Here is a 9,509-nt window from a genome sequence, read left to right as displayed (position 1 = left end):
CAAATGTAAGAGAGGATGTTATAACCATTCCTCTGTAGGAACATCTGTTTCCGAAGGAATGTTGACAGCATGCATAGGTGATGCCAGTCTGCCAGACCCAGAGATGGCAGTCTGCTTCATTCTTGTCCAGGGAACCCTTGTTGAGAGGCATGCAAGGCAGACTTTGAAACTGGTTACTGTACATTCTCACTGGAGAATAAGCAAGAAATTTGAATCAGGAAGTTCTCATAAATTTGTACCTTAGATATTCATATTCAACATTTGCTAAATGTCCATTTATAAAAAACCTTTAGAAAAGTGTCAGGTGGTGATGGTGCATGCCTTTGATCCCAGCACTCGAGAGGCAGAGGAAGATAGATCTCTGTGAGTTTGAGACCAGCCTGGTGTACAAGAGCTAGTTCCAAGACAGCCTCCAAAGCCACAGAGAAACCCTATCTCAAAAAAACAAAAGAAGAAGAAGAAGAAGAAGAAGAAGAAGAAGAAGAAGAAGAAGAAGAAGAAGAAGAAGAAGAAGAAGAAGATATAACTCCAAAGAAAAGCATGCCCAGTCATGATGCTTAGCGTCAACAAGGATATGTTGAGAAAACTAATTCCTCTGGGTTGAAGGTGTCATCAAGTGCTTTTTTTTTATTAGAAAGAAAATTATTTTACATGTCAATCCCAGGTCCCTCTCCCTCCCCTCCTCCCCTGAAGGTTATGTGGCTGGGTTGGTGCCCCAGTCCCTCCACTAGAAGTCTTACCTGGTTGCAGGACATGGCCAGTTCAGGCTCCATTTTTTTGTTTGTTGTTTGTTTGTTTCCCTTTGTAAGATTTATTTATTTATTTATGTAGACAGTGCTCTACCTGCATATTTGCTGTACACCAGAAGAGGGCACAAGATCTCATTACAGATGATTGTGAGCCACCATGTGGTTGCTGGGAATTGAACTCAGGACCTCTGGAAGAGCAGCCAATTCTCATTACCTCTGAGCCATCTCTCCAGCCCCCTAGGCTCCATTTTTTGAGACAGAGTTTCTTTGTGTGCCTTGGCTGCCTGGAACTCCCTCTATAGACCAGACTGGCCACTAACTCACAGATCCACCTGCTTCTGGCTGCTGAGTGCTGGGATTAAAGTCTTGTGCCACCACTGCTGAGGGCTTCCCTCTCACAAGTTGAGTATCTCAGTGAGTCTGCTTTGTTCTGTAACAAGCCATGCCCACTCTCAGGTTTACTGCCATCATCATCTCTTACTCATCAAGCTCTTAGAGTAATGATGATGTGACTGCAGCAGTTCCTCTCCCCAAGGCCCATATAGCTACTACCAAGATGGAGACAAATTCTATAATGTCAGAACACACACACACATACATGTACACACACACACACACACACACACACACACACACACACACACACACACACGGTTTTACAAGAAATGCCCACACAACTAAAAACTTGAGAGCGCAGGAAAATCTGATTCCATAGCAAAGGAATGTTGTCTCCTTCCTCCAGGCAAATCCAAATGTGTGTCTGTTTATGAATGAACTGCAAGAGTTAGCAGGCTCTTGTGTCACAGAGTCCTCAATGCTACCATTTTACACTGTCTCCCCAGGCCCAAAGATTCAGACAAGAAGTCACGGGACACACAAGTAGAAACTTTAGAGGTGGTGTTGTTTTGGTTTCAGGTTTCTTCTTCTTTTTGTTTTTCTAGGAGTGAGATATTAAAAGCTGTCCTCTATTTCATGGCTGGGAGCCTTCCTCCAAATGTAAACAACACCAAGTACAGAAAATGACTACCACACTTGAACGCCAAACAAACACAAGATGACAAGCACAGATTTTTGGCTTCATATTAAAGCTTGGTTTTTTTTCAACAAACCCTTTTGTTGCCTCTGAAGACAATGGTCCCAGTGTTTCTGAGCCAGATCCCTGTGACTCTGGGCTGAGCCTCCTTTTCAAACCCAAACCATTATACACATGATGCTAGTGTCACCTCTGGTTTGAAAACCAGCCACCACTTTCCTCCAGGTCTGGTGAAGCAGAGGGTTTCTTTACTGACAACAAAAGTCATGCTATATGAAACTTGGACTTTGTAGACCTAGCCCAGGGTAGTTTGATGAGGTATGTGCTTGGTGGTTTCTGCTGGGGCAAGCAGCAGTAGCTTCATTGTAGTCTCTCTACTGTGTCTGTTAGAGGGAGCCGAGGATTCTTCCACTTCCTTAACTCAATGAAGGTTTCAGTTTTTTAATTGGTGTTTATTATTTTGGCTCCATGCTACTCAGTAGTATCAATAATTGGATTCACTAGATGGAAACTATGGGCAGCCCACAGTTAGGCAGATGAGTAACCCTGAGGATCCCTAGCATGTACACACATGAGAAGCTCAGCATAGACAGTGAATCTCTCATATCAGATGACGGGTAGTCCTCTATGTCAGTGTGGTGGCTAATCATGGCTGACAACTTGACGTGCGGGAAGAGGTAATGCCAATTGACGAATTGTCTCCAACAGATTGTTCCATGGGCATGCCAGTGGAGCATTTTCTTAATTAATGATTGATGTGGGAGGATCCACCATATCACTGTTTCTATCACTTAATATTTGTAATAATAAAAACTTGCTGGAGAGACAGCTCAGAGGTTATGGGCACATGATGCTCTTGCAGAGTACCAGAGTTTTGATTTCCTGCATCCATTCTAGGCAGCTCAGAGATCTAACACCTGCAGTCACATGTCGACACACATACAAATACACACACACACACACACACACACACACACACACACACACACACACACAGACACTTTAAAAATAGTGAAAATAAATCTTTAAAAAAAAATACTAGTGAACATCACACTCAAACAAAGCCACAATGACATTGTAATATATAAAGAAAATGATGAACCACGAATGATAACTCATGCCTTTAGTCATAGCACTCAGGAGGCAGAGATTGGTAGATCTCTGTGAGTCCTAGGCCACCATGCTTTACATATTGAGTTCCAGGCCAGCCAGGACTACAGGTGAGACCTGCCTCAGGGAGGGGGGAGGGAGGCAGGAGAGAAAAGGAAGGGACGTCATCAGTGTCTGTTATTCTTTCTGCTTCTCAGCTCTACAGTTCACAATAGAGCTGTTGTCAGCCTTCGTCTTCAAAACTGTCCTGACAAGAGATTGTCATTTGTGCTTTATATCTGAAAATTTATATCTTGAGTGAGAAAATTAGATGACTTAATGGTGGCCACGCAAATAATAATAAGAATTTGATTTGATGTCTGTTATCCTTACTGTGATTTGAGTGGAACATGCCAGATGAGATGGAAATACAAATAAGACAGTGTTCACAAGCCACCTGTGGGTCACAAGATGATACTGTGTTGTCTTGTTGAGGCTTAAGAAAGAAACCATTTATTCTTCAAGTATAATGAGCCATTTTCTAAGAAACTATAACTCTTCAGTCACAACATCATGGCTGGGTCACTGTGAGAATTATCCAAAGAAGTCATTACCACTATGTTTCCATTCATTCATTCATTCATTCATTCATTCATTCATTCATCTACCCACCCATGAATCTTTTAACTTATTGATCTACTTACTTACTTTAAGAATAACAATTTTCCTCTATTGCTTATGCTTTCAGCCCTGATATCATCCTTAGTAAACTTGATCAAATAACAGCCAACAATCAGAACAGAGGAACTTATACTACAGCCCGTTTCTTGTACATATTGAAAAGGGTCACCAGTAAAAGTGAATGTGGCAGGTAGCATGGTTGGTTTCAATGGAACATGTTTTTCCCCTTGCCTGTAGATCCATTTCCACTGAAATTTCTCTCTGAAAGGGAGATAATTGCTCAACCACTGCTTCAACATTTGTGACAGGAGAATTCAATTCACAAATGCAAAGAATTTTTTGAAACCTCACTATAATGAATTAAAAAGAAACAGCATTCTGTATGAGTAAAATTCAATTCAGTACATCTTCAACTTCAAATAAGAGGCTTGCTTGGTAAGGAGCTTATTCCCCATCAGAAGTTTGTAATATGAAGTTCACGGGAGGGGGCAGAAAATAGAAGTTGGTAATATGAGAACTGCACTCTGCCTATACACTCTACCTGGGATGAGCAAGGTGGAACAGAACTCTGCGTGGTAGAGTGGAGGTAAGTGAGTTTCTACATGAGCACGATGAACCGTGGACCAGAAGCTCCAACAGCAGCCAGATGCTTCTGCTCACATTTGTGATGATCAGTCTTGATGGCCAGATAGCTCATTCCATCACTGCTTTCAGCATCAGTGACACACTGACTCATTCACACACGTTTAGAAAACTTTGCAGCTGCATTACCCTGGACCAAAAAGAAACTGCATTCTACATGAGAACCACCCAGGAGACACGTCTATGGGCGTTTCTAGAGAGTTTTGCCAGCGGTGGGGAAATCCACACAGGCTGGGAACTCGGGGTGAATGATGAAAAGGAGACATGAAACTGAGCTTCTGTATTGGTGGCTTCGCGTCCACTGCAGACTGGATGTGGTCACATCCCTGCCGCTGTGACTTCCTAATGTGAGGGGCTGAATGCACAAGCTGAGCCAAAAGCCATTTCCTCATTTAATAAGCTTTTTATTTGTTATTTTATCAAGAAACAACACCAACAAATCAACTAACACAACAGTTAAGCAACATTCTAAGTGTATTTCTCCACTTAGTATTTTCTGAGCAAAAAAAAAAAAAAAAAAAAAAAAAAAAAAGGCCAAACCCAAACAACATAGCATGAGATGAGAGCTGTGCTCTGAGATCTGAGCAAGAATGTTCAGAAAATTTTCACAAAGCAGAGTTCGAGTTCCTTAGGGAGACATTTTAAGGAGCTGGAGAAATGGCCCAGGGGTTAAAGTGCTTGCAGCATAAGCATGAGAACCAGAGTTCAGATCCCACAAACCGTGTAAATGCCAGATGGGGGAGGCAGCTCACCTACAATCCCAGACTGCCCTGAAAGCAAAGACAGCCATTCCCGGGGCAAGCCTGCTAGGAGATGACCCATCCTGGCTAGTTCTTCATTCACTTGAGAGACCCTACTCAGTGAATAAAGTGGAAAAGCAACTGAAGAAGACTCCTGGCATGAACCTCAGGCATCCCCAGCTGCTTGCACACATGCATGTATATCTGTACATACACAGGTGCTAGGATCACACATGAGTGCTCATACACAGAAAGAGAGAGGGGGGGGAATTTTAGGTACAGACATGAAAAGAGAGAGGTGCTTAGGAAAATGATTGTACAGATCTCTGTCCTTCTTCCTGCTGCTGTGATAAAATAGTCTAATGAAAATAAAGAAGAAAAGATTGATTTTAGTTCATAATCCAAGGCACAGTTCAACATGGCAGGGAAGGAAAGGCAGTAGGAGATTGAAGCAGATGCTCACATCAAATCTACAGTCAGAAGACAGAGCAATGAACACAAGCTCACTGCTCAGTTCCTCCTCACCAGTCCAGGACCCAGTCAGGGAATGGCTCCACCCACAGTGAGCAAACTGCTCACATCAACCAAGTTGATTAGAATATTGGAACACATGTGTCTTGCTCAGAGGCTTTCTACCAGGTGATTCTAGATTTTTGTCAGATTAACAGCATAACCATCACAATATCCAAATACAGACATAATACTTCTCAAGAGAGATTCACACATGTGTCATCACAGCAGCCACATGGATGATTCTGGGGGCCTCCGAAGTTACATCTCAAAGTGTTTTTAAAAAATTGTCTTCTCTGGCAAATGAGTCTAGGGTGGTTTCTGATGCCCGTGAATAGAATTCCAAACTGATAACGCACCACCAAGAGTCACAAGGGTTGCACAGGGTGTTAGACCTGCTGTTTACTGTTAGGGTTACAGCTTATCTATGAGAGCCTCAGAAATCACAGACATCATCTGAAAGAAAAGCCATGCTTGATGTTACATGGGCTTAGACCTGAAGCATGGCTCATTGCTGTGCAACATTTAAAAGGAAGACTGTCTCTTTGCTGGCAACCTTCACAGAAAGTGTTGATCGTGCTAGGATTCTTTAGGATCCAGCCAGATTCCAGAGTGGGGGGCTCCCTTTCCATTCCAGTGCCCCCTTACTTTTCTCCTTTCTATCCTGCCTCAGAAAGACATGACATGTCTTTTCACAAGTTGTTCTTGCTGATCTCATACCTTCTTTAATTTTTAACAGTGGCAATGCCACAGAATGAAATCAGAGCCGCACATAAATGACAGCTGTTCTTCACAGCCACCCAACTTTTTAAGTAAACTTAATTGTAGTTTTCGAAACCAAGGAAGAGGGAGGATATCAGATTTAAAGAAAAAAAAATTGAAGAAAGCAAAATTATTATCTTTCTTTTTTCACTTGGAAATTCCCATTAGAAGTCTCTCCTTTCCTCACTTGGGTCCACCCTGCTTTAGCCCAGCAACCCAATCTGTCACTACAAACCTTAGAAGTTCACCTGTGCACAAGCTCTGCAGCACTCTACCAAGAACTGGGCTTTCTTTCATGCAAAAAATATGGAGAAGCCAGTGAAGTGGGGAGGGGTCCCCTTTGGTAAAATCAAACAAAAGAAAACCTCCTTTGCTGTTGCCTTGAGAAAGGCAGTTAAGCAGATTAAGAACCATGCTCTTTTGATTACATTTCTGTCCCTAGATACAGCCCCCAGCAAAGCAGCATCCAGGCTTCAAAACCTCTCCTGCTACCTGACTTAGCCCTTTGTAGTCTGTCTGGCACACACTGCTGCTTCTGCTGGTTTCCTAGAGCTTCATCTACTGTGGAAAGCATCCCTTTGATCACAATTTGACTTTCGGTTCAGCTACCAGCTGGATGCGCAAGTCCACAATCCCAGCTTTGCTTTTCCGATGTCTGGGCTCATCACACAGCCCAGAGAAAGAAAGAATGAAAATATCAGAGCAAATCTGGGTTCAGTTTGCAGCAGAGTAAGTGCTTTCTGCCATGTGTCATGGAATATGGAATCCAGAAAAAATGTCCCCATTGGGGAACAGAGAGAGAGAGAGAGAGAGAGAGAGAGAGAGATAGAGAGAGAGAGCGAGAGAGAGAGAGAGAGAGAGAGAGAGAGAGAGGACAAAGAGGAGAACAGTTAAAGGGGAGTTAAGAACTCTTGGGAGCTGTGGCCTAGAGCTGTGGCCTTGGTCTTCAACAGTGACTCAAGTCCTAGTCCTATTCTGTTTATGCCACTGTCTTCCATCTGAGAAGTTGCACCACACAGTTGTTTTGATTCACACTTTGGGTCTTCATGTCTCAGATTTAAAACATAAAACCTGCCTCCTTTTCTGTGTTCACAGTATCCATCACTAGACATAAGAATATTTCACATCTGGTCACCAAGATGTATGTGGCTTTTTCCCTATCCACCAATCAGTTATGTGTCCTATCATGTAATCTCATGCCCAGAGATGGATTCAGACCCAAAAGTTGTGAGCCCAGTCTGAGAAGACAGCCTCCAATTCAGGTGCCAATCATAAGCAGTGATTTTGTCACCTATCTGTGTTTCTGATCAGTGGCTTATACATCAGGGATTGCCATTCTCCTCCTCAGAATTCCCTGTTATTATCAAGGATATACAGCAAATGATATAAACGAATACCCAAATGTCTTCAAGTAAGGCATTTGGGAGAAAATCACCCCCTCCCATACTGTTTATAGTCATCACCCTCTAGGAATCAATGTGTCTATCCACCATCAGTTCATGAAAACTTGACCTTCTTGGATCTTATAGAGGCTTAAATTATAAAGACATGATAGACTGTATTGCCCATCATTGGCAATCAGTTCAATCTTCGCCCCTCACCCTCCTCTAGGTTGGAAGAAGAAGCTAAAAATTCCACCTTTCTAATCACACAGTTGGTTTCCTGGCAACCAGACAGATCCTAAGATTCCAAAGGCATGCACCAAGAATCTGTTCATTAAAGCCAAAGATGTTCCTGTCAACAAAAAATTCCAGGATTTGGGACTGTATGTGTTGGACATCCCTATCATTAGACAAATCCTTAAGTCTTAGGACTCTGTATCAGAAACTGGAACCCAAGAACAAGTGTTAGAACAAGGATTCTGCTGGTGCCCCATCGTCAAGGTTGTTAGCAGTTAGGAACCTAGGAACTAAGGAGTGACTGTAGATATATTTATGCGATTGGTTGGGTTTTGTTTTTGTTTGTAATGCTTGTTTGGTTTTGTGCTTTCATTTTTTGAGGCATGAACTTACTGTGATGCCCACATTAGCCTGGGACTCAAAATTTGTCTGCCTCTGTCTCTGGAGTAATAGAATTATGAGCATGCCCCATATGCCCAGCTGATTTATCTTACTATATTATACTGTCGTAGCTTTATTAGAACTTTTCTTGGGATTTTGAATCTAAACTTTCATGTGTTACCTCTGACTTAGCTTGTCCCCTAACTCCATTTTAACCCCATGTTTTCACTCCTGACCCCAGGTCTAGTTGCACCAGGACCCAGCATACTATGCAGCTATTTCCCCAACTTTCATAGAGCGATGCATAACTGCTAACACACACACAATCACCTGAACACAGTGGAAAGGTACCTTGCACAATAAGGCAGAGGATTATGCTCAGAAAAGCTTTCAGTCCCCAGAGGAATGAGGACTCCAGGAAAAACCACCAGCCTGTGTCCATATATGATAGGGAAAAAGTATTCCTTACCAACAAAATGCCCCAGGACAGTGTTTGTTTCTCCATTGTATCCATGTACTCACCCACCCTCTGTGCTGTGGAGTCCTTCCCAAGTCATCAAATGTACCGTGGCAAACTCACTGGGAGGTTTTGCCAGTTATTCGGAAAATGTCTGGCTTGTTTGCTGAGGTCGTAGAGCTACCTCGGACAACAGAGATCCAGATTGCAGAAATGAAGAGAGAGAGAAAAGAGGGAGAGAATTTTCCAACATATTTTTTATTGATTACTTGGGAATTTCATATAATGCAAGAGTCCTCCCAGGTTCACCCCACCCTTGTGACCTCCCTCAAAAATGAAGGAGGAGAAGGAGAAGGAGGAGAAGGAGGAAAGGAGGAGGAGAAGAAAAGGAGGAGGAGGAAGAAGAGGAAGAGAGAAAAATACATATAGACGCCAAGTCCAAATTGTGTTGCCTGTTTATTCACTAGCATGTGGTCAAACTGACACCCCTGCCGGAAGTCATCAGCTGTGAAGAGTTTCACTTCAGCATCGCTATCACAATTTTTAAGATTTCTCTTCAATGACTTCCTGTCTAGAATGTTTCTTTTTTTGTTTGGGTGGGGGTGGGGTGAGGGGATGTCACAGAAGCCTTCTAAGTCTCCCACTCTCAACTGTGAGTCTGCAGTCACCAACACCACTGTAAAAGAAGCTTTCTTGCTCTTTATATTCAGTGGCAGCATGGACTTTCACGTGACCTCTGGTGACAGTACAGTCCACTGACGTCAATATGGTCTCCAGCAGCAGCACAGATCATAGACATCAACAAAGCCCTGAGGCGTAGCATGGACCATGGTCACTATCATGGCC

This window comes from Cricetulus griseus, chromosome 2, assembly GCF_003668045.3.
Source record: "Cricetulus griseus strain 17A/GY chromosome 2, alternate assembly CriGri-PICRH-1.0, whole genome shotgun sequence".
In the NCBI taxonomy this organism is placed as follows: domain Eukaryota; kingdom Metazoa; phylum Chordata; class Mammalia; order Rodentia; family Cricetidae; genus Cricetulus; species Cricetulus griseus.
This window is presented reverse-complemented; position numbering follows the sequence as displayed.